Source organism: Mastomys coucha, unplaced genomic scaffold (assembly GCF_008632895.1).
Source record: "Mastomys coucha isolate ucsf_1 unplaced genomic scaffold, UCSF_Mcou_1 pScaffold15, whole genome shotgun sequence".
NCBI classification, from domain to species: domain Eukaryota; kingdom Metazoa; phylum Chordata; class Mammalia; order Rodentia; family Muridae; genus Mastomys; species Mastomys coucha.
The window spans coordinates 90,344,542-90,369,090 of NW_022196897.1; the positions used below are offsets into that span (position 1 = coordinate 90,344,542).

At 42.6% G+C, this 24,549-nt stretch overlaps 1 pseudogene; it reads left to right on the top strand.

Moving 5' to 3' along the window:
- The window catches only part of LOC116091753, a 30,379-nt pseudogene extending 11,539 nt beyond the window's left edge, over nt 1-18,840 (top strand).
- Nucleotides 18,841-24,549: the final 5,709 nt, after the last annotated feature.

The following is a 24,549-nucleotide window of genomic DNA, read 5'->3' on the forward strand; positions in this document are numbered from 1 at the left end:
CTACAGACAGCCAGGGCTCCAAGACAGCCAGGGCTCCAAGACAGCCAGGGCTACACACAGCCAGGGCTACAGACAGCCAGGGCCACAGACAGCCAGGACTACAGACAGCCAGGGCTACAGACAGACAGCCAGGGCTACAGACCTGCCTCAAAACAAAGAAGGCTTACCTCTAAAACGCCAAAATTCAAAAACTGAACAAACCATTTATCACTTAAAAAAAATTATTATAAAAGCAATAGTTGCATTTAGCATAGAAAAATACAAGGATAATGGGGAAAAAGCCCCAAAAGGTCAAGTCTAACTACAGTGCTTGGAGGTGGTCATTCCAGGCCTTTTCCTAGTCATATGTGTATTTATTTTGCACACTTTCAAGTTAACCTCCAGAAAGCATTATAAAGGTTTTTGTAACAAAAAAAATGAGAAAGGAAGTCAAAGCAATACACACCATGTACTTTCCATGTCAGTGTGCAACATTAACACCCTTATTTTATGTGTGCATATGTGTGTACACATGTTTGCACGGGCGCATGCGCGTGTGTGACTGCATGCATGCTGAGGACCAAAATGGACACTAGGTGTCTTCCTAGATCACTCTCCATTTTATTGAGGGAAGGTGTCTCCTCGAATCCAGAGCTCATCAATTCCAGCTAGTCTAGCCAGCTGGTACTCCTGAGGCAGTAACTTCCCTGCCCGCTCTCCCCATCCCTGAACAGTGGTAGGCAGTTGTTAATGATGGCCAGGGAAGAGGAGGAATAGTCCTCAGAGGTGTAGCCACTAGTAAGGTTCCCTTGTTCAAGTATATGTCTCCCACTCATGTTTGAGAAAGTACCCCTAAGTCAAATGCAGCAGGACACACAGATTGAGAAAGGCGGGGGAAGGAAAGAAAGTAGGAGGAGAACTTGGGAAGAAGGTGGGGTTTGGTGAGAGGAAGAGGAGACTACAAGAGGACACAAGGGGGCTGGTGAGATGGCTCAGCACCGACTGCTCTTCCAAAGGTCCTGAGTTCAAATCCCAACAACCACATGGTGGCTCACAACCATCCGTAATGAGATCTGACACCCTCTTCTGGTGCATCTGAAGACAGCTACAGTGTACTTATTTATAATAATAAGTACATCTTCCGGCTGAAGCAAGAGAGTGAGCGGGGTTTACTGGAGCGAGCAGAGGTCCTAAAAGTCAATTCCCAACAACCAGATGAAGACTCACAACTATCTGTACAGCTACAGTGTACTCATATACATAAAATAAATAAATAAATCTTTAAAAAAAAGAGGATACTAAGGAGGAATATAATCAAAATATATATGGATGTGTGAAATTATGAGAGAAGACATTTGTTTAAATAGCCCCTTGGTCTTTGCTGTGGATGAATGCCAAAGCCTGGAACATGATAGTCTCTTGTTGTTGTTATTATTTATTTTTTACACAGGCTCAGTGTCTGTTTATAGTACTCTTTTGAGTTCTCTGTCAGCACTTGCTGCAAATGGCGATTCCACCTGCTCTGATCCCATGCTTGCTCTCTGTTCTCTCTTTCATTTCTAGGACTGGGGATCTGCCATAGAACTGAGCGCCTTGCACATACGGGGCAAGTGTATTGTGCTATCTTTAGCTTTCATGGTGGCATTTCTGGTTTTAGTGGGGTTTAGTCTATTCTTGGAATATCTGTAGAGGAATAAATAGATTATCATTTCCTGATTTGTCTTGTGCAAATTATAATCTATTATTTAGATGGCTTACTTAAATACTTTCAACTTTGCACTTAAGGCCATATCAGATACATATCAGAAGTTCCCTTCTGAAGAATCATTTTTTTAAAAAATGAAAACTCCTTAGGCATTCTGTGGGACACAAGGGTGAATGGCAATATAAGTAATATTTTTCTCTTCTTTAAATTTTTTATTTTATTTATTTATTTAGGTTTTTTGTTGTTGCTGTTGTTTGAGACATGGTCTCCATATTTAGTTTGGTGATCTGACACTTTTTTCCTTTTTTTTAAAAAATTATTTATTTTATGTATATGAGTACACTGTTGCTGTCTTCAGACGTACCAGAAGAGGGCATCAGATCCCTTTACAGATGGTTGTGAGCCACCATGTGGTTGCTGGGAATTGAACTCATAACCTCTGGAAGAGCAGTCAGTGCTCTTAACCACTGAGCCATCTCTCCAGTTCCCCTCTTGTACCCCCACCCCTTTTTTTTTGTGGTGTTAGGAAATCAAACACAGGGCTGTACATGCTAGGTTAGTGCTGCATTGAGCTACATCTGTACCCCTTGGCTTTTTGAAATACAGCCTTGTTATGTAGCACAGGTGGTCATCCAACTTTGTTCCTGTCTCAGCCTCTTGATGTGAGATTACAGGCATGTGGTGATAAGGTGCAAAATTCACACATTGAAAACCACCATTTTATTACTTTAAACATACAATTCAAGAGATTTTGTTCTGTTTACAAGGCTATCCTCATCACCTAGACCATTTCAATTTCCCTAAAGAGAACCCCATAGCCTTTAAGCAGAAATCCCATCCTGCCTCTTGCCAGCTCCTGACAGTCACTGAATTTACTTTTTTCTGTATGGATTTGCCTTTCCTGCTTATTTCATATAAATGGAATCATGTAACATGTGGTCTTAGTAACTTATTTTGCTTGGTGTTCATTGAAAAGTTCATTCATGCTCTAGCACGTATGTATCAGTATTTAAACTTTTTTTTAGTAGTGGGGACTATGAGCTACCACTTATTCCTTTTTTTTCTTTCTTTTCTTTTCTTTTCTTTTCTTTTCTTTTCTTTTCTTTTCTTTCTTTTTTTTGAGACAAGGTTTCTCTGTATAGCCCTGGCTGTCCTGGAACTCACTCTGTAGACCAGGCTGGCCTCGAACTCAGAAATCCACCTGCCTCTGCCTCTGCCTCCCGAGTGCTGGGATTAAAGGTGTGCACCACCACTGCCCTGATGTTTCAGTTTTCTTGCATGACTGGATTCTCATACTTTATCTGATAATCAGTTGATGGACATTGGCTTGTTTATTATCAATATTATGAGTATAAGGACTGGTGTACAAGTTTTTGTGCGAACTTGTGTTTTAATTTTTCTTGGTATATTTAAGAATCGATTGCTAGGTTGTATGGTAATCCTATGATTAAGTTCTTGAGAAATCTGTGGGTGCTGGGTTCAAGGCTGCTGGAAACTGAACTCAGGTTCTGTGGAAGAACAGCTAATGCTCCTAACCTCACAGCCGTTTTTCCAGCCCCTATTTTAATTTAATTAATTAACTAATTAATTTTTAATGTCTTTTTGAGTCATGATATGTCTATAATGCAGCTCTGGTTGGCCTGGAATTTGCTGTGTACATCAGGCTGGCATGGAACTCGTGGAGATCCATCTGTTTCTGCTTTTCAAGTGATGGGATTAAAGGTGTCTGCCACCATGCCTGGCCCCTGTTTTTATTTTTAAGTATGTGTGTGTCTGTGTGTCTGTGTGTCTGTGTGTCTGTGTGTGTGTACATGTGTGCAGGTGCTTACAGTGGCTAGAGGAGGGTGTCAGATCTTCAGGTGGTTATGAGCTGATTGATACAGGTGCTGGGAACCGAACTAGGGTCCTGGACGTACTCATAAACTCCTCTATCTCCAAATCTGTATGTTTGTATGTATGTATGTATGTATGTATGTATGTATGTATGTATGTATTTGAGATAGGTTCACTATACAGTCCTGGCTGACCTGAAACTTGCTATGGAAACTAGCCTGGTCTTTGAACTCACAGAGAACTGCTTGCCTCTGCCTCTTTATGTAACATTTTTCAAGGTTTAATGTGTGTGTGTGTGTGTGTGTGTGTGTGTGTGTGTGTGTGTGTGCGCGCGTGTTACTTGGGTAAGCATTTGATCTGCATTCTTTTTTCACTGAATCCTCACAACTGTCTGTACTAGGTGTCATCATTCTGTCATTGTATAGAAGAGGATTCTGATGGTCAAAGATGTTAAGCTACTTGTTCAAGAGCTCACAGGTGGATGGTGGATCCAGCATCAATTTCATGTACTCTCGCTCCAGAACCTGAGATGTTATAATTCTTACTGTTTTAAGACAACACATGAGACAGCATGCAGTTTTCATTTTTTTCAAGGCACAGTGGTGTCAGAAGTGCAGAAGCTGTGTAGTGCTTAGAGAACTGGAGGTGGCGAGTGGAATATGAAAGGGAGGGAGTGTTGTGCCAGAAAGCGTCCATGAACCCCAAAAGACCACCAAGGAACCAATTCTGATGTAATTGCACTGGGGTCTCCTTATTCAAACTCAAGCTTGGGTCACACCACAGTCTCTAACATAGCAGAATGGAAGGGTGCAGCCCTGAGTCTAGTTTCAGGCAAACATTTGTAGGGACAAGAAGGGATATCTAACCTGACATACATCTGATTGGGTGGCCATTATGTCCTTTAACATAATTGGCTGGTGTTGGGAGCCAAACCATAAGTCTAACTTCTGTTTTCCTCCTGATTGGTGGTTGTTAGGAAGTGAAGTGTCAGGGGCGGGCTTGCAACTTGGAGGTGCAACTGGTGCTAGACATGGGTCTTGTTGGAGGGCAACGTGGAAACTGGTGCTAGGTACCGCCCTGTTAGTTAACTTGAGTTCAACCTTAGGACAGGTTCTCTAAGCTGGAGTTTGAACACAAAAAATCTGCTCTCAGGAGCATTTGAAATGAATCTCAATCAACAAATTCCAGAAGAAGCACTAGGGTGAATGAGTGCCAACTAGGTGAAAGGACCATGGAAAGTTTGCAAGTCAGTTTCACCTCAAGGGCTCACTTCATTCCATCACAGGAGCTCTCTGTGGCTGTACATTGAGACACTGTATCCCTGCTAGTGGGGAAAGGATGGGATGATTAATGAGCAGTGTCTGCCATAGATGAGGGAAGGGCCATGCGTCACACTGGTGGAGTTTTTCATCACTGGCTGATGACAAAGAGATGAGAAACTATGAGTCATGCTCTAGGAGGATATTCATGACCCTGTGACCTGGACCGAGTCCTGTAGTATGTGTAGGAAAGTGGAAGCTGAGGTCAGAGATGGGCAAGGAAGCTGTGCTGCACTGTATTACATAACAGGACAAAGAGTTCACACTCAGTTCCTAGACAGTCAAATGGAACTTTCTGAACAGGGGACTAAAACCATAGGAACCATAGAACTGGTGGCAGCATGTAAGATGAACTGACATAGAGAAAAATAAAAACAAGGGAAAAAAGCTATTTAGAGCAATATTAAACAATAATTAGCAGTTGAAGAAAAGCCCCCATGAAAACAGAGAGCTACTCTTTCTTTCTTTTTTTTTTTTTAAGATTTATTTTATGTATATACTGTAGCTGTCTTCAGACACACACCAGAAGAGTGTATCAGATCTCATTACAGATGGTTGAGAGCCACCATGTGGTTCTTGTAAATTGAACTTAGGACCTCTGGAAGAGCAGTCAGTGCTCTTAACCACTGAGCCATCTATCCAGCCCAGAGGTTGAAGCATTTAAGAACCCTAAATAAAGTAGGTTTTTAAAAAGTCAAAACCTATAGAATATTCTGCTAGTAATACTTTGGTTCAACTTTTCCCAAGGACAACTTAGAAACATGTATAAAAAGGTCTTAAAAAATGATCTACTATGATCTATTCCTGTCAGGAGTGGTGGCCCACTATATGGTGGCGCATACCTGTAATTCCATCATTTGGGAGGATGAAGTAGGACCACAGACACAAATTCAAGGACAGCTTGGGTCTACATGGTGAGTTCAAGACCAGCCTACATTACAGAACCTGTCTTAACAGCAACAAAAGTCAGCCAACCAGCGAATCACCCAACTAGCCAATCAACCAGCCAATCAACCAACCAACCAGCCAACCAACCAGCCAACCAACCAGCCGACCAACCAGCCAAACAGCCAAACAGCCAAACAGCTAACCAACCAGCCAACCAACCAGTCAACCAACCAGCCAACCAACCAGCCAACCAACCAGCCAACCAACCAGCCAACCAACCAGCCAACCAACCAGCCAGCCAACCAGCCAACCAGCCAAACAGCCAAACAGCTAACCAACCAACCAATCAACCGGCCAACCAATCAACCAGCCAACCAACCAACCAGCCAGCCAACCAACCAACCAACCAACCAACCAACCAACCAACCAGCCAACCAACCAACCAACCAACCGGCCGACCAACCAACCAGCCAACCAACCAACCAGCCAACCAACCAGCCAGCCAAACAGCCAAACAGCCAAACAGCCAAACAGCTAACCAACCAGCCAACCAGCCAACCAGCCAAACAAACAGACCGAAACTGTTCCTTTTGATTTAATGTATAGAAATTTGTGTCACAGGGGTAGTCTTGGAAATATACACAGATGGCACTCCAAAGATGTTAATTAGGCTACTATTAGAAACAAACGTAGGCTTATGTGAATTGGAAACTTAAGAGTTCTTTGGGAAGTCAATTGGATGGTGTTTTGCTGGAACAAACACATGACGGAACATTTCATTAAAGTGGACACAAGTGTGAAAGGCTAAGGCAGACTTGTGAAGGAATGTTTTGCTGAAGCAGACACAGGAGAGAGGATATTCTGCTAAAGCAAGCACTTAAAAGGACATGTGATGAGGAGTCTTGGTGGCGCATGCCTTTAATCCCAGCACTTGGGAGGCAGAGGCAGGCAGATATCTGAGTTCAAGGCCAGCCTGGTCTACAGAGTGAGTTCCAGGACAGCCAGGGCTATACAAAGAAACCCTGTCTCGAAAAACCAAACCAAACAAAACAAAACAAAAGACCCCACACATATATTGGTCTGCCTTACATTGTGTAGTTGGGTTTTATTTGTCAGGACTCCATAGAGAGAAATGGACCAAAAAACTTCTGGTAGTATACAGCAGTTTCTTGCCACTTCTAAGGACTTGGGCTGATTGGATGCACGTGCTGAGGCAAGGCATGTGGAGGACACACGATGTTTGGAGGGTATAAATAGAACTCCACGGAGTGATGGAGACAGAGCTTGGTTTGCTGTGGTATAGCTAGCTGTGCAACACTTGTGGGTTTCATGTCTTCGATGATCTTCACTTCCCTGAGAAAGGCATAGCTGAGAACTTCTGGTATTCCTGGTCCCTCCTGCTAACTCATGCCGAGACTGAGGCCTGGCTGTCTCTGCTAGGCCATGTCACCGCTGTTGCTAACCTGACTTTACCAAACTGGACTGCTGGTGTATCCATGAAGTGTTTGTGAATGGATCAAGCTGCTGCTGCTTGCTAACCTGTGAACTGAACTGCAATTTCTAGACAACACAGACGAGAATTGCTCCAAAGAACCTTTCTCAACAGGTCCACTTCTCCATATCCTTTCTTTTCCACTACCTCTGGTGGGTGGTGGGCTACAAGGAAGTTTAAAGCATTTAAGAACTATCCTTAAAAATAGGATTTGAAAAATTAAATTTATGCCATGGGAGACTGAGGCAGAAGGGTAGCTTAACCTCAACCACAGGAGTTTCAGACCAAGCCAAGCAACAGTTAGAAACTAAAATGCAACCCAGATATTTCCTGTGCATCTCTTCTTCCTGCCAGTAAAACTGAGTCAGGACCCAACCTACAGAACTCTGGATGAAAATCACTTAACTGGCAATGTTGGGTTTATTAGGAGAGATTTAAAAAAAAAACAACTTTTTTTTTCAAAACATTGGGGCTAGTTCTGTTGGTCAGCTGTAGAGTGAAAGTTTAGCCTATGGGTTAGATCTCAGCAATACAAGGAGTAAGCGAACAAATAAACATGGAAAACCAGCTAACATGCAGCTGAATGTTTTCTCTCTGCCCATTGTTCTGGGCTCTATAGAATCCATATTCCTGTGACTCTGTCTCACACAGCACTGCCTTCTCATCCCTTTTTTCTGGCCCCTGCCTCACTGGTTTTTTTAAGACAGGGTCTCTTTGTGTAGCCATGGCTCTCCTGGAATTCACCCTGTAGACCAGGCTGGCTTCAAATTCTCTGCCTCTGCCTCTGCCTCTGCCTCTGCCTCTGCCTCTGCCTCTGCCTCTGCCTCTGCCTCTGCCTCTGCCTCTGCCTCTGCCTCTGCCTCTGCCTCTGCCTCTGCCTCTGCCTCTGCCTCTGCCTCTGCCTCCCAAGTGCTGAGATTAAAGGCATGTGCCACCACTGCCCAGCTCATTATCTTTTAATTTAAGGATTTTAATTTTTTTATTTGATTTTGTCTACAGAGTCTAGTCTTAGCAAGACTCTTTTAAAAGTTGGTTTCTGATGGCAGCACATGCCTTTAATCCTAGCACTTGGGAGGCAGAGGCAGGCAGGAGGTTTGTTGAGTCCAGTCTGGTCTGCAGAGCAAGTTCCAGGACAACTCTGTCAGAAAACAAACAGTTGGTTTCATCTGAGGAAAGTGTTATAAATATTTGTACAATATGTAAAAGTTATTTAAAAAATGACACAAGGACAGTGTGTAGGGCCACACACTTATAATCTCAGCATTGAGGAGTTTGAGGCTTATAAGTTCAAGGCTGACGTAAGCCATGTAGTAAAACTGTCTCAATAAAATTAAAACAAAGAAGTTGTAAAAAAAAAAAACAAAACAAACAAAAAAACAAACACTTTGGAACATCCACAAGCTTTCCAAGCAAAGCAAAACAGATATACTTGGACTAGGGATGCATGCCAGTAATTTCTATACTTGAGAGGTGAAGGCAAGAGAATCAGAGTTCAAAGTCTGGGGCAGGGGTATGGCTCAGTTGGTAAAGTGCTTGTCCTGCAAGCAGAGGGACCCATGTTCAACGCCCAGCACTTGTGAAAAAGCCAGGAGCAGCAGCATCCACCTGTAATCTCAGCACTGGGGAGGCAGGGCCCAGAGGATCACTCAGTCTTGGTGGTCACCTAGTCTAGCTAGCTAGTTGGCAAGCTCTGGGTTCACAGTGAAAGACTCTAACTTAAAGGTAGAAAAAAGGCAGAGACCAATTGAGAAACCTCTGATCCCTTCCATATGTCTACATGTGCACATTCACTCATACACACACACACACCCACACAAACACACACACACACACACACACACACACACACACATGCACACGCACACATTTTCAAGGTCATCCTTGGCCACGTTACAAATTTTGAGGCCATCCTGGAATACATAAGGCTCTGTTTAAGGAAGGGAGGAAGGAAGGAAGGAAGGGAGGAAGGGAGGAAAGGAGGAAGGAAGGGAGGAAGGGAGGAAAGGAAGGAAGGAAGGAAGGAAGAGAGGGAGGGAGGGAAGGGAAGGAAGGAAGGAAGGGTGGAAGGAAGGGAAGGGAAGGAGGGAAGGAAGAGAGGGAGGGAGGGAAGGGAAGGAAGGAAGGAAGGGAGGAAGGGAAGTAAGAGTGTGGTAGTGATAGTGAGATCTTGTCTTAAAAAAATCTAAAATTAAATGAATATAAGAGACTTGTTAAGCAAATTTGGAGACAATTTGTTACAACCTGAACTTACGGTGGTTTCCACTCCTTCAAAACTACATCTTCTGCTGTAAGCCACTTGCCATTCCTCAGACAACCTGACCATAGTAGGTCTCTGTGCCTTCATTCATGATCATCTCTGTATGAACTTTTCGGACTCTACTAGAATATAGTCCTCAACCCCTCCCTGTAACCCTGGTTCAGAATGGTCCATACAGAGATGATGGAGAGGATGGTGTTGAAGAGTAGAGATGACAGGCTTGCGAGATGTAGAAGAAGAGCCTGGGCTCTTGTTTTAGAAATTGCAATGAAGGAGAGATCATATGGACACAAGGCAATGCAAGGCATAGACTTTTTGTGGTTTGTGACATGGCTAGGCTAGCCTCATGTTCTCCATTCTCCTGTCCCAGGTTCTCAAAGGTTTGGATTATAGGCATGTGCTACCATGGCCAGTTTCATACGTACATACGTGCATAGATACAAGCTTGCACAGGATGCCTTCTTCCATGTGTGCCAGGCCCTGAACTCCAGTTCTAAGTGCACAGCTCTTTGTCCAGGCCCCTCAGCTTCAGACCTTTATAAAGTGAAAAGATGACTAATCTTTTCCATATCATTTGAAAACACAGGTCTTGATAATTTATATGATTTAAGGTGTTTCTGTTAAAAGCACTTATTAGAAAAGCAGAGATCGGTGGGCTGAAGAGATGGCTCAGCAGTTGAGAACACTTTCTACACTTACAGAGGACCAGAGTTCAGTTCTCAGCACTCAAGTTGCGTGGCACTCAAGTTGCGTGGCACACAATGGTCTGTTTATCCACTCAGCGGGAAGCTTCTAGGGACAGCGGACACAAAACCACTCAAAGATATACACATATACACATAGATACCACAAAGATATACCACATATACACATAGTTAAATAATTACGTTAAAGACATTTTATGTTTCAGAGGACACCTAATATTTATGTGCCTTCCCCTTTTTATGTTGAAACTTTTTACTTAAGAGTACTACCATGGGGGCTGGTGAGATGGCTCAGTGGGTAAGAGCACCGGTTGCTCTTCCGAAGGTCCTGAGTTCGAATCCCAGCAACCACATGGTGGCTCACAACCACCCGTAATGAGATCTGATACCCTCTTCCGGTGCATCTGAAGACAGCTACAGTGTACTTACATATAATAATAAATAAATCTTTGAGCTGGAGCGAGCAGGGACTGAGCTAGCGGACTGTACTGGAGCGAGCAGGGACTGAGCTAGCGGACTGTACTGGAGCGAGCAGGGACTGAGCTAGCGGACTGTACTGGAGCGAGCAGAGGTCCTATTCCCAACAACCAGATAAAGGCTCACAACCATCTGTACAGCTACAGTGTACTCATATACATAAAATAAATAAAGAAATCTTCAAAAAAAAAAAAAAGAGTGCTACCATGCCTGACGACTTGAGTTCAGCTCTGAGGAAGCTCAATTAGACAGTGGAAGAAGGAAACAGATGCCTACAAGTTGTGCTCTGACCACATGTGCACCATGGCATGCTGGCACTTGCACGCACAGGCATGCACATGCATGCATATACACACAGATATAAAACAAATGTAGTTTCAGAATTATAATTAAGATAACATTTTCACGCCACAAAATTCACCTTTTTGGGCTGGAGAGATGGCTCAGCGGGTAAGAGCACTGACTGCTCTTCCAGAAATCCTGAGTTCAATTCCCAGCAACCACATGGTGGCTCACCATCATCTGTAATGGAATCTGATGCCTGCTTCTGGTGTGTCTGAAGAGAGCAATAACATGCTCACATATGTAAAATAAATAAATAAATCTTTTTTTTTAAAAAAAATTCACCTTTTTAGTATTTACAATTCAGTCATCTTAGTATAAGGTTTTAAAACTTTTATAATACCTAATTCCAGAGTATTTTAGCACTCTCAGATGAATCCCCTTGCTCAGTGGTCTTACTCTTTTCCTCTTTAGTTCCTATGAACTACTAATCTATTTCCTGTCTCTATGATTTACCTGTTCTGGATTTGCTGTGTCATTGGGCTCATACAAACCTAACTTTGTATAGAACTGCCCAACTACTTTCCAAAGTGACTGAACCATTGTAGACTCCCACCAGTAATTAATTTCTCCTTACCCTTGTCTGTTGTTCTCTCTCTCTCTCTCTCTCTCTCTCTCTCTCTCTCTCTCTCTCTCTCTCTCTCTCTCTCTCTGTGTGTGTGTGTGTGTGTGTGTGTGTGTGTTTCAGCTGCTGTTATGGACACAGCAATGGCGCTCTTTCTTTTCTGACCTCCCAAGTTCTACCCCACTTGCTGCCATACGCTGCTCTCCCTCTTCCCTCTTCTCCCTTCTGTCCTCTTTTCTTCCTTTTTTTCCTGGGAACTGAACCTAGGAAGTCCCACTTGCTAGGCAAATTCTCTCACCGAGTCTATCCCCAGCTCTGTTTTTATTTTTTTCATTTTAAGATACAGTCTTGGAAGTGACCCAGGCTAGTCTTGAAATCACTGTGCAGCTGAAGCAGGCCTTGAACATGTCCTCTAGCCTCAGTGTCTCAGGTAATGAGTCACTGGCATGACAGGCTGAGCCATGGGGCAAGCGACACCTCACTTTCCATTGTGTATTTCAAATCATCTGTGGGTGACAGAAACTAGCAACCTACACAGTGTTTTAAAAAGCAGGACATTTCTAACTAGCCTGAAATATCTGAGGCGCTCAAAACAATAGTAGTCATCTAATGATAAGTAGAGGCCTCCAACATGCATTCTTTTCTGTCTTACTCCTGCACTGCTGTATTAACATGGTGTCTATTCCTGTGATAAACACCACGACCCAAAGCAGCAGCTAGGGAGGGGAAGGGTTTATTTCGTGTACAGTGTATAATTCATCATGATGAGAACTCAGGGCAGAAGCTCAAGCAAGGCAGGAACCTGGAGGCAGGAACTGAAGCAGAGGCCATGAAGGAGTGCTGTTTACTGGTTTGTTCCCTATGGCTCACTCAGCTTGCTTTTTTCTTTTTATTCTTTTTTCTTTCTTCTTTTTGTTTTGAGACAGGGCTTCTCTGTATAGCCCCAGCTATCCTGGAACTCACTCTGTAGACCAGGCTGGCCTCGAACTCAGAAATCCCCCTGCCTCTGCCTCTCAAGTGCTGGGATTAAAGGCTGTGCCACCACTGCCTGGCTTCAGCTTGCTTTTTTAATACAATCCAGACTTCCTGCCCAGAGGTGGTTGTGTGCTGTCACATCAGCATGTACCAAGAAAGTGCCCACAGATGTGCCTAAAGTCTACCCCAATAGAGGCAATTTCCAGATGACTCTGGCTTCTGTCAACCTGACAAAAAAAACTAACCAACATTTTCTGTTCCGTCGTGTTTGTGTGCCACAGTGTTCATGTGGGAACTAGAGAAACCCACATGGGGTCGGTTTTCTCCTCCCACCATGTGGGTCCATGGGTGGCAGGGATTGAACTCAAGTTGTCAGGTTTGGCTGTGGACATCTCCACTTGCTTGACCTTCCTGTCAGTTCTACATATACCGAGCCCACAGATAATTGAATTCAAAGCTCCTGATTAAAATCATTCACCATAACTTGATTGAAGAAGTACTGAATTCACCCTAGAAGGAAATTGAACTAGAGTTAGATTCAATGTAAACTCCATGAGGAAAGTTAGAGAACTTTACTGAAGGGATAAAAGGACACCCTAAGTAATGGGAAATAACATGTCCAAGCACAGGAAGATTGGCTTCTTCCTAATATAGTCCAGTTTAATATGATAGAAGAATAATTCCAAGAGGATCATTTGTGGGAAATTGACATTAACCATTCTAAAACTGATCTGGAGAGACAGAAGATTAAAAATAACCAAGGCTCTGTTAGTCTGCTAGAGGAAAATATGGCGGAAGGAGAATCGCCCGATCAGATAATTACATGACTTGCAGAGCTATGGTGATTAAGATGGTAAGATACCAGACTGATATAATTAATGGGGTGGAATATAGGCCTGGCAACAGACACATGGAGAATTCATGACTTTAAACTACATTTCAATAGATTTGGCATTGACTTCATAAGGATTTAAAGGACTGTTTCAGATATCATACTGGATAATTCATTTTTCACACGGAAAGATTTTAATCACCATGTAATATATGAAAATGTACTTTGGGCTGTTTAAAGACTAACGTGAATAGTAAAAAGTGAAAGAGAATTGAAAATAGCTGGGCATGGTGGCAAACTCCTTTAATCTCATGCTCAGGCTGCAGAGGTAGGAAAATCTCTTGAGACTGAAGCCAGCCTGATCTACACAGCAAGCTTCAGGACAGTCAGAGCTACATAGTGAGATCTGTCTCTAAATAAATAAATAAATAAATAAATATTTTTTTTTCCAGCAAAATACCTGTGGAAAAAATTGAAAATAAGTTACAACAGAAAAAAAATTCTCAAAGCAGGTAACTGAGAGACAACCTTTAAATGTATAAAGAACTCTCACAAGCTAAGAAAAAGGTGTTTCAACAAAAGTGGTCAGCAGACAAATTAGGTAGCCGAGGAGGACAAGACAACACGGTCAGCCAGCATTAATCAGATAAATATAAAGTAACCTTCTAACTGGAAGAACTGAAAACCTGACACTCTCTAGTGTTCACAGAGCCGTGGATAAAAGGGAACCAACGATGACTGCAAGGTGGCCGGAAACTGGCAAGAGTATCCCCAGAGTGTAATTTGACACTATTGAAAAGCTGAAGACACCCTGCCAGTCTGTCCCTCAAGCCTAGCTGTGACTCGCTCTCACAGGAGATGGGTACAAGACCACTCTCATTAACATTGTTTATGGTAGAAAGGAGGGCTGATTCTCAACAAAGGATAAATAGAGACGTTTATGGGGTATCCATTTGCAGCCATGAGTCAGGTCATTGAAGGCCTGTACGGTCACCTGTAACTTCAGTTCCATACGATTGTTCATTCTTTTTCTGGCCTTTGTGGGCACTGCACACTCATGGTGTACATACAAATATACATACATACAGACATACAGACATACAGACATATATGCAGGCCGAACGTGCATTTACATAAGAGAAAATAAATAAATCACTTTTGGGTGCAGGGGGAGAAGGAGTAAGAGTGCACACTCTAGTCTCAAGCAAGCGAGTGAGTGAGCTAGAGACTGTTGGCCAGCAGGAGCGGAGCAACCCTAAATCAAGGGAACTTGTTTCTTCAAGCTTTTCGGGCAGTTCCAGAAAAACATGCAAGGAAGCTAAAGCCTGGTGACACTTCTAGAACTCTGGCCTCTTCCAAGCAGAGGAGTAGCGTAGTTTGGGAAGACGAGATGTGTTAGTGTTTGCAATTTTAAGAAAAATTCTAAGTGACATTAGAGACTACTGGATGGACTCAGAAGGTGAAATGAAGGGGAAAAGGTATTTCTTTAAACATGGTGCAATGAGCCAGTTGAACAGATCTCTGATGTAGATGGTGCAGCAAGGAAGCTGGAAAATCTGATCTAGATCAAGCCCGCACTGTTGTCGAAGTTTTTAGTCTTTTTACCTTGGCTTTTGTTTTCTAAATGTTATCTTCCAAGCTGTTGTATATTTGGATTGCAGAAAAATTTATAAGGTGAATACCTTTTTTAAAGTGTGCATTATTAAAATGTTCTAAGTGAAACTAATTATCAACGTTATTAAAGAGGACTGTTTTGTGCCCCCTATCTAGTATAAAAAAAAAAATAAAATCAGATTGCTACAATCTTAAAAAAAAAAAAAAAAAAAAAAAAAAAAAAAAAAAAAAAAAAAAGTGCTTGCTGAACAAACAGGAGGACCTGGCCTTGAATCCCTAGCATTTTTATAAAAAGCTGCTGTGACTGGAACCCCAATGCCGTGGAAGGCAGAGGCAGGAGGATGGCTAGGGTTTCCTGGCTGTCAGCCTAGCTCCAGGTCCAGTGAAATTCCCTTTCTCAAGGGAATGAGATAGAATGGTAGAACAGGACACCTAGTGTCCTCCTCTGGCCTCTTCCCACCTATGTACTCATAAGCAAGTATGTGCAAATACCACACACACATACACACAAACCAAAGAGGAAAAAATTTGAAAAAAAAAGAAGGCAGACCCAGCCTCCTGTTTACTATGTCCTTGATTATTTGACCTTGAATAAATAACTCGGCCTCACTGACCTTGAGTTTTTGGACTCAAGAAAAGGCTCAGCTTTAAGTTGAATCATCCCTTGTGTCAAAAAGCCTCTCAACCAAAAAAGAAAAAAAAAATAGTAGGCACATCTATTCATCATTTTAATAAAGATATATTCTATTAATTTGGAAAAGCTGAAGAGAGTATTAATTTTCCTCCCACAGTCTTAATGAAGAAATAAAGAAACTAATTTCCCATTACCATTCAAGGAGCAAGCCACCCCTGCACAGACTGAGAAATTAATGTAACAGATCCAAACAACCCAACCATCTTTCTTCTTCTCTCCGATCTAAAGCTCTGAGCCTTTTCTGTCATATAAATAAAGTTTTAAAAGTTAACTGAAAATTGATGCAATTTTAAAACTCAAGCTTGCTTCAGAGTAACGTGCTTAGGGCAAAATACTCTTAGTTTTCATGATGTGTGACTTCGTAAAGCGTATTGGTGATTTCCAGTGTCTGAAGCACAGCAACCATTGCAGTCTTTGCTAATTGAAGTCTCCCCGTCAGTGTAACTTGTTTCTATCATGGTTTCCCTTTCAAAGCTGTTTGCTGGAGTTTACAGAGAACAAGTAATTTTTTTTAAAAAAATATTTATTTATTTATTTTATGTATATGAGTACACTGTAGCTGTACAGATAGTTGTGAGCCACCATGTGGTTGCTGGGATTTGAACTCAGGACCTTTGGAAGAGCAGTCAGTGCTCTTAACCACTGAGCCATCTCTCCAGCACCCCTTCCTTTTTTTTAAAGTTGTATTTATTATTATATCTAAGTACACTGTAGCTGTCTTCAGACACACCAGAAGAGGGTGTTAAGATCTCATTATGGATGGTTGTAAGCCACCATGTGGTTGCTGGGATTTGAACTCAGGACCTTTGGAGAGTAAGTCATTTTATCTTCAAAACGTATTAGCAAAGCTGGTGTGGTTCTCGTTATTTAGAAGTTTAAACTGTAGGAGGAAGGGGGAGATGGCTTAGTCGGTAAAGTGCCTGCCATGAAAACATGAGAACCTGAATTCAGATCCTTGGCATCCACAGAAAAGACCAGGCCTATAATCCCAGCCCTGAGGAGACAGAGACAGGTAGACTCTTCAGGCTCTATGGCCAGTCACACTTCTGAAATTGGAGGACTCCAGATTTAGTGAGAGATTCTTATAAAATATGGGGGAGAAGACTAAGGAAATGTTGACCTCTGACTCTACATTGAGGTACACACATGAGCATGCATCCCCCACCCCCAACATAAACCAAAGGATTGGGATAAAGTTGTAGCTTAGTTGATAGGGGGCTTGCCTTGCATGCACGAAGCCCTGGGTTCAATCCCTAGGACCACATAAATCAGATGTAGTCATGCTACCTGTACTCCTAGCACTTGGGAGGTGGAGGCAGGGGAATCAGAAGTTCCAGATCATTTTCAGGTACTAAGAGAGTTTGAGGTCAGCCTGTGCTTCATGAGATCCTGCCTTGAAAAAGTGGTGCTGCACACCTTTAATCCTAGCATTCAGAGGCCAGAGGTAGTTGGGCCTCTGAGTTCAAGGCCAGCCTGGTCTATAGAGTGAGTTCCAGGACAGTCAGGGCTACACAGAGAAATCTTTGCCTTGGAAAAAAAAAATGGAACCAGCAAGATGGCTCAGTAGGTGAAGGCACTTGCCGGCAAGTTTAGACCCCTGGAAAGCCCATGGCAGAAGAAGAGAACCAAGCCTTAGAATTGTCCTCTGACCTCCACTCATTTCCCATGGTGCTCACGTGCTCCCCTCTCACAAATAAATATATAAAAATGTAATAGCCGGGTGGTGGTGGCTCACACCTTTAATCTCAGCACTTGGGAGGCAGAGGCAGGTGGATTTCTGAGTTCAAGGCCAGCCTAGTCTACAGAGTGAATTCCAGGACAGCCAGGGCAACACAGAGAAACCCTGTCTCGAAAAACCAAAAAAAAAAAAAAAAAAAAAAAAAAAAAAAAAAAAAAAAAAAAAAAAAAAAAAAAAAAAGTAATAATAAAGTGAAATATCAGGCCATGATACTACAGCAATTTTTTTATCATGAGAGTGAAGACAGGCGCCTGAAGTATGTAACCTTCCCTCGTTTTTCCTTCCTACTTAAGGGCTTTCCTTTTAAATGCGACAAAGAATCCCAGAAACCAGAGAGAGGTGACATGAGTTCTTCCAGTTTTGGGCAGCCAAGGTGCTGTCTAAACATAGGTGCTAGGGTACTAAGAGTTGGACACTCCAGCCCAGCTCCAAGACAGAGAAGGAATTTCGGAATTTCTTGTACTGGTAAAGGTAGCAAGAGTCTACAGTAGTGTAGGGTGTGTGCTGTCTGTCACGTGTTCCAGCATGACCCTATCCCATCAACCCACTCTCTGTCCCTACCCTTCCCAGTCTGCCTTCCTGGTAAGGTCTTCTGGATTTTGGCCCTGATTCTCAGGCTGCCTCAGCTTATGCCATTTTCTAAATCTCCTCCAGATCTTATATCATTTTTTGTGTATTTCCCAGTAGTTTTAAATACATTTCTTTTCTGCTTTTCTGAGCCAGAATTGGATTCAATTATGTGTATTCCATTCACTATGATTCCTGGGAATCAGATTGTCAAGCATGGTGGCTTTTACATCTGTGTTACTGCTTGACCTGGAGTGTCCCTGCTACTTAATGCAGAAGAATTGCTTGTGCCCAGAGTTCCAGGCCAGCCTAAGTACCACAGAGAGACATTACTTCAAAAAAAAAAAAAAAATCCAAATACTGTCTGAACAACTTCCATGTCATGGATCTTACCCAGACCAAATGTGTTCTATAGTCTAAAATTGGCTGATTGTGATTGAGGCTCATGCTGATGTCAAGACAGATTATTGTTGTTTGCTCTGTTTGTTCTTTGTTGGTTTCACTAAAAAACCCCACAACAATCAGATCCAGATGATGCTGATGCCCAGCACCAGCAGTTCTGCCAGAACCAGAAGATGATCGAAATCGAAACCCAAGAAAGGTAGACAAATGATTTGATGAAAGTGGATAAACTGATTTCAGGCAGCACTGGGAAAGACAGGAAAGGCTTGCCAATCCCTTTGTCCTCTTGATAGCTTCCTTACAAAAGTGAAAATACTGAAGAAATCCAAGTTGGGGTTGAGAAAACTCATGGAGCTCCACGCTGCAGGAGGTAGTTCTAAAATATCGACTGTGGACAAGACAGGTGCTAGATGAAGGAGCTGATGGATATGAACCACCAGTGCAAGAATCTGTTTGAAGTCCAAATTTTTAGTAGTGACAAATAAAAAGTCTATTTTAGAAAAAGAAAATCCTAAAAAGATAAGAAACCGGGCTGGCGAGATGGCTCAGCAGGTAAGAGCATTGACTGCTCTTCCGAAGGTCCTGAGTCCGGATCCCAGCAACCACATGGTGGCTCACAATCACCCATAATGAAATCTGATGTCCTCTTCTGGTGCGTCTGAAGACAGCTACAGTGAATTATGCTTGAGTGAACCGGGCCGGAAAGAGCAGAGCCGGAGCAAGCGGAGTTGGAACGAGCTGGACCAGGCAGAGGTCCTGAGTTCATTTCCAAGCAGCTACACACATGATGGCTCACGGATACAGCTACAGTGTACCCATACACATAAAATAAATAAAATAAATCTTTAAAAAACAAAACAAAAGAAATCAACCAACTAACTAAATAAAACAAAAGCAAAACAAATAACAAAACAAACCAACCAAACAACCCCACAAAACAAAACAAAAACAAAAATAAAAAACCCACAAAAATAAAACAAAATAATCCCCCAAAACAAAAAAACCAAAACATTGTTGCCTCCTTTTCTGTGTGAGTTTGGGGAGCCATACATGCTGCTGGGGAAATTGGGGAACTCTCTGTGGGTTCTATGTCTTTTTATAAAATAATTTAAGAATGGACCCAGAAGGAAGCTTAAGGACAATTTTATTAGAGTTAAAAAAACCAAAAATACCAAAACCCAAAACAATAGAACAGGTAAGTTAAAGTATTTGGCAGCCATCAGGGGGGAAAAGAGAAAAAAAGTTTGAGAAAGGTGTGGAGTCCAGCAAACAGCCACAAGATCGGGGACTGGGAGAAACTTCCAAAGTGTCGGAAAGAATGGGTCCAGGCTGGCTCTGGCCAGTTTCTAAAGGAAAGAGAAATTCAGAAAATCCAGCAGGCTTAGCTGTGTAGCAAAGGCTGTGTAAGCAAGGTTGGGGTTTCTGAAAAGGAAAAGTACATTATCTCGTTAAGGGAATAACTATTCCTCCCATTCTTTACTTAGAACACCTTAAGATGAATCAGCTTTCCTAAGGGGTGGTCTCTTGGCCAGGTGATTGACGGGAGGAGGCAACAGTAGGAAATGTTCTAATCTTTAGGGCAGACCGGAATATCAGGTCTCCACCCAAGGTCAAATGTAGATTCCGTTCTGCTGACCAAGAGGAAATAGCCTCCACTGAGTCTTGTTAACCTCAATGCCCTACAGGCTGACTATAGCATTTGCCACTAAGCGTGGAGATCCTAAAATCTTTTGGGAGATGGGCTGAAACTAGTGAATAGATATAATCCATCTCCACCACAGAAATTCAGTGATATAATCTCAATGCAGTTTATCCGACAAGAGCCGTGTCTGGACTGAGTTTCAGTCCCACCCTCGCTTACAGCTTCCAGGTAGGAGGAGGTAGGAAATAAGAGCTCCCTCTGGCATTCCTGGCAAGAGAAGCAAGAACATTTCCTGCTCCTGCCTGTGAACATCCCTGCAGTGTCTAGTCAATTTCTCTCTCCTGTCCTCACCGTTTTCTCATTCTTGAATTTCAGAAGGCATTCATATATTAGCCTCAGACTCCATATGTAGCTGAAGATAATCTTAAACTCCTGATTAACCTGCTTTCACCTCCTAAGTGATAGGATTGTAGGCAGTCACCAAAATACCTGGCTTTACAAAGTGTTGGAAATTGTACTCAGGCCTTGGGCATCCCAGATAAGAACTCTGCCATCCGAGCTGCATCTTCAGCCTAAGAAACACACTCTCTCTCTCTCCCTCTCCCTCCTTCTCCCTCTCCCTCTCTGTCTCTCTGCCTCCCTCCCTCCCTCCCTCCCTCCCCCCTTCCCTCTCTCTCAGATTTATTTTATGTATGTGAATATTCTGTAGCTGTCTTCGGACACACCAGAAGAGGGCATTTGGTTCCATTACAGATGTAAGCCACCATGTGGTTGCTGAGAATTGAACTCGGGACCTTTGGAAGAACAATAGTGCTCTTAACTGCTGAGCCAACTTTACAGCCCCAATTTTTTCTTTTAAAAATATTATACTTTATTTTACATACTGTGTATCTGTGTGTATATCTGGGTGGGTGTGGGCATGTGAGTGCAGGTTCCTGAAGAGGCCAGAAGAGGGCATCTCATCCCCTGAAGCTGGAGTTACAGGAAGTGAGAGCTGACCAAAGTTATAGTCATCTCTCAGCTCCATGGAGACTTTTTTTCTTTGCATACCATTGTTTATTAACAGGGGTAAGTACCAGAATCGAATGGTGTCTTTTACAGTTCTCCCTGTCTGGACCCTCCCATGGTAGACCTACCAAGTGACAATTCTCAAGTCTGCCACCTGTTTGTTCCTCTTGGGCTCTGGTTGGCCTGTCCTTGATCTCCGTTTTCAGGGAGTGAAAATTCACTCACTTTTCAGCCTTTCTAGGCTGCTCTGTGACTTGGGTCTTTGTGCAGCCCTTTACTTTGGAAAAATCTACTTAGAAGATTAGAGTTTTTTCTTTTTATATAATCTTGTTACTCCTCTATGTTAGCGAAGGGATCAGAAACAAAACGTTATTTTAAGAGGTTTTAGTTTGATAGAATTATCTACAATTAGCTATGGAAATAAGCTTGCATCTAAAACCTTTTTCTGGTCTCCTTCTCACAGTATAGATTATATACACAGCAGTCAGGGAATTTATATAGAGTGAAATGATTTAAACATTTAATTCTGCTGGGCAGCGGTGGCACAGTGAGTTCCAGGACAGCCAGGGCTATACAGAGAAACCCTGTCTCGAAAAACCTAAAAACCCAAAAAACCAAAAAACCCAAAAACCCATTTAATTCTGTTGGGCTTACTGGCTTAATCAGTAAGGCTTCAACCCTGAGGAAGCACAGATGAGCATACATTTGGAATGAGCTTATTTGACTTCGGGAAGAGTGTTTGAACTTCGTGGCTTTTTGATTTTTTTTTTTTTTTCCAAGACAGGGTTTCTCTGTGTAGCCCTGGCTGTCCTGGAACTCACTCTGTAGACCAGGCTGGCCTCGAACTCTGAAATCTGCCTGCCTTTGCCTCCCAAGTGCTGGGATTAAAGGTGTGCGCTACCACCACTGGGCTGATTTTTTTTTTATTATTATTCTTTATTCTATCTTTTAGCTGTGGCACAGGTGTTTGAACTGAAATTTTATTTCCTTCTGGCTCTAAAATCTTTGGTGTTACAGTTGAGTGCAGATGATGACTCTTCCGCTGGCCAGGTCTGGTGACTCCATCAGGTTGATCCTTGGTGGCACAGGCAGCCGGGAGTATGGTGGACAGTACAAGGGGTGAAAAATGAGAAGAGATATGGTTTTTCTCAGTCGTGCTCCAGGTCTTGCTTGCTACATCCTGGAGTGAAGCTGCTAACTTAGCCCTGCTCCCTCCTGCCCCAAAGACTTATTTATTTATTACATGTAAGTACACTGTGGCTGTCTTCAGACACACCAGAAGAGGGCTTCAGATCTCATTATGGATGGTTGTGAGCCACCAGGTGGTTGCTGGGATTTGAACTCAGGACCTTCGGAAGAGCAGTCAGTGCTCTTACCAGCTGAGCCAGCTCTCCAGCTCCCCTACCCCCATGGGTGTTTTAAGTTACTGTTACTATTATTGTCTGTGTGGGTGCGTGATGTTGATGTGTGCATGTGTGTGCTATAGTGTGCATGTGGTGGGGGTAATTCTTTCCATCTTTATGTGTGTTCTGAGGATTAAATTTAGGTTACCAGGCTTGTAATAGCGAATGCCTTTACCCGTTGAGCCAAGATCTTGCCGGTCCCCATCGGGTGTTTTAGGTGACATTCCATTCAGCTAGAATTTGATTTTGCATGCTAGATGAATCAGGCTGAAGACTTTTTTGATAAACTACCTCAAATTGGCATTGTGTTTATGTGTTGTGCTTAAGTTAGACTCACACCTTGGATATAGTCTCCTGCACCTGATTTGACCTACCAAACCCTGGAAACAGAGGAGCTAGCAAATATTCCAGGCGCTTCATAGCAGTGTTTTAAGGGGTCCTTCAACCTTTTCTTTCTCATGTGGCGTTCCTATTAATGTCACAGAGATTTATTGTGACTGAAAGAAGAGAGAGTCTGTCCTTGAAAAGTTGGTGAGTAATGCTTTGGTGTAAAAATGGTACTGTATTTTTATAAATATCATGTAGGAGTTAAAATCATTTGAAGACAAACAAAGAAGGTGTCCAGGATATATCTAGTTAAGCAACTGAACAGACTTGGAAGGGCAAATGAACTAATTATCTGGGTAGCTGCCTCATTACTTCCTATAAGTTTGAGACTCTGCTCAGGCTAAGGAAGAGAATCACCTTTTTCCCTCATAAAAGGATCTGTATGGGGCTGGAGAGATGAATGGCTCAGTGATTAAAAGCACTGGCTGCTCTCTTTCCTTGAGGATCTGGGTTTGACTCCCAACACCCACATGGCAGCACACAACTACCTATAACTCCAGTCCCTCTCAAGGGCACTGGTACCTCCTCTGGCCTTCCTGGGTGCCAGATGCATATGTGGTACACACGCATACATGCAGGCAAAACATCCAACAGAAAATAAAAATGGAAGAAAGGCTCTGCATATTTGCATTACCGAGTCATTGATGCCAATGGTACAACTGCTTTTTGTTGCTGGATGATTTTGTTCTTTGATGCTTTGTTCCTTTATTCACTCCACAGTTGGAGTTTCAACAGTTGGAGCAATGGGGAGAAGCCTCCTAAATCAATCAGGTATTTTATCTACATTGTGTAACTAATATTCAAGGAAAAAGAAAGAATCAGCTGGCCAAGGACGAGCATTCATGAGTATTGCATGCTGCAGCCTAAGTGGAGGTTCTTTTTCATCTGAAAGCAAGTATCTAGTAGGAAATGAATACCTTTACTCCATTCATCAAATATACGTAGACAGGGCTTAAGTAAACCTTATTTTTGAAGTTGTGGTCTGCCTCTTTAATCAAGATATGATAAAAGGAAGAAGGAAGAGAACATGGGAGGCTCAGCACAAGCTGTGCACTTTCTGGGTAAACCCCTAACTAATTGGACAGCATGATAAGTCAGTATTTGAACACCCAGGCACAAGGTAGGATCAACAGGATGTGAATGCAGATAGAGTTAATTCCAACCCCCAGATCTCCCTAGTATTTTATTATAAATTATTATTATTATTGCTATTATTTCGTGCATATGTGTGTTTTATTTGAATGCATGTCTTTGGACCACATGGGGACCTGGTAACCTTAGAGACCAGAAGAAGGGTGAAAATGCCATATGGGGACTGGGAATAGAAGCTGGGTCATCTGGAAGAGCAGCCAGTGCTCTTAACCACTGCGTCATCTCTTCAGCCCTTCCCTGGTGTTTCAACCAGTTCTAGTTAGTAAAGAGAACTCCTGAGCATAAAGGAAAAGAAAACTGGAAGTGTCAGACTTTAATCTGACGAGACCACAAGCTTAGCGTTACATCTTTGAAAAAAATTTTAAGGTTTATTTATTTATTATATGTAAGTACACTGTAGCTGTCTTCAGACACACCAGAAGAGGGCATCAGATCTCATGATGGTTGTGAGCCACCATGTGGTTGCTGGGATTTGAACTCAGGACCTTCAGAAGAGCAGTCAGTGCTTTTAACCACTGAGCCAACTCTTTAGCCCTGGTGATTATTATTTTAAAAAGTATTTGAAACTGTGTGT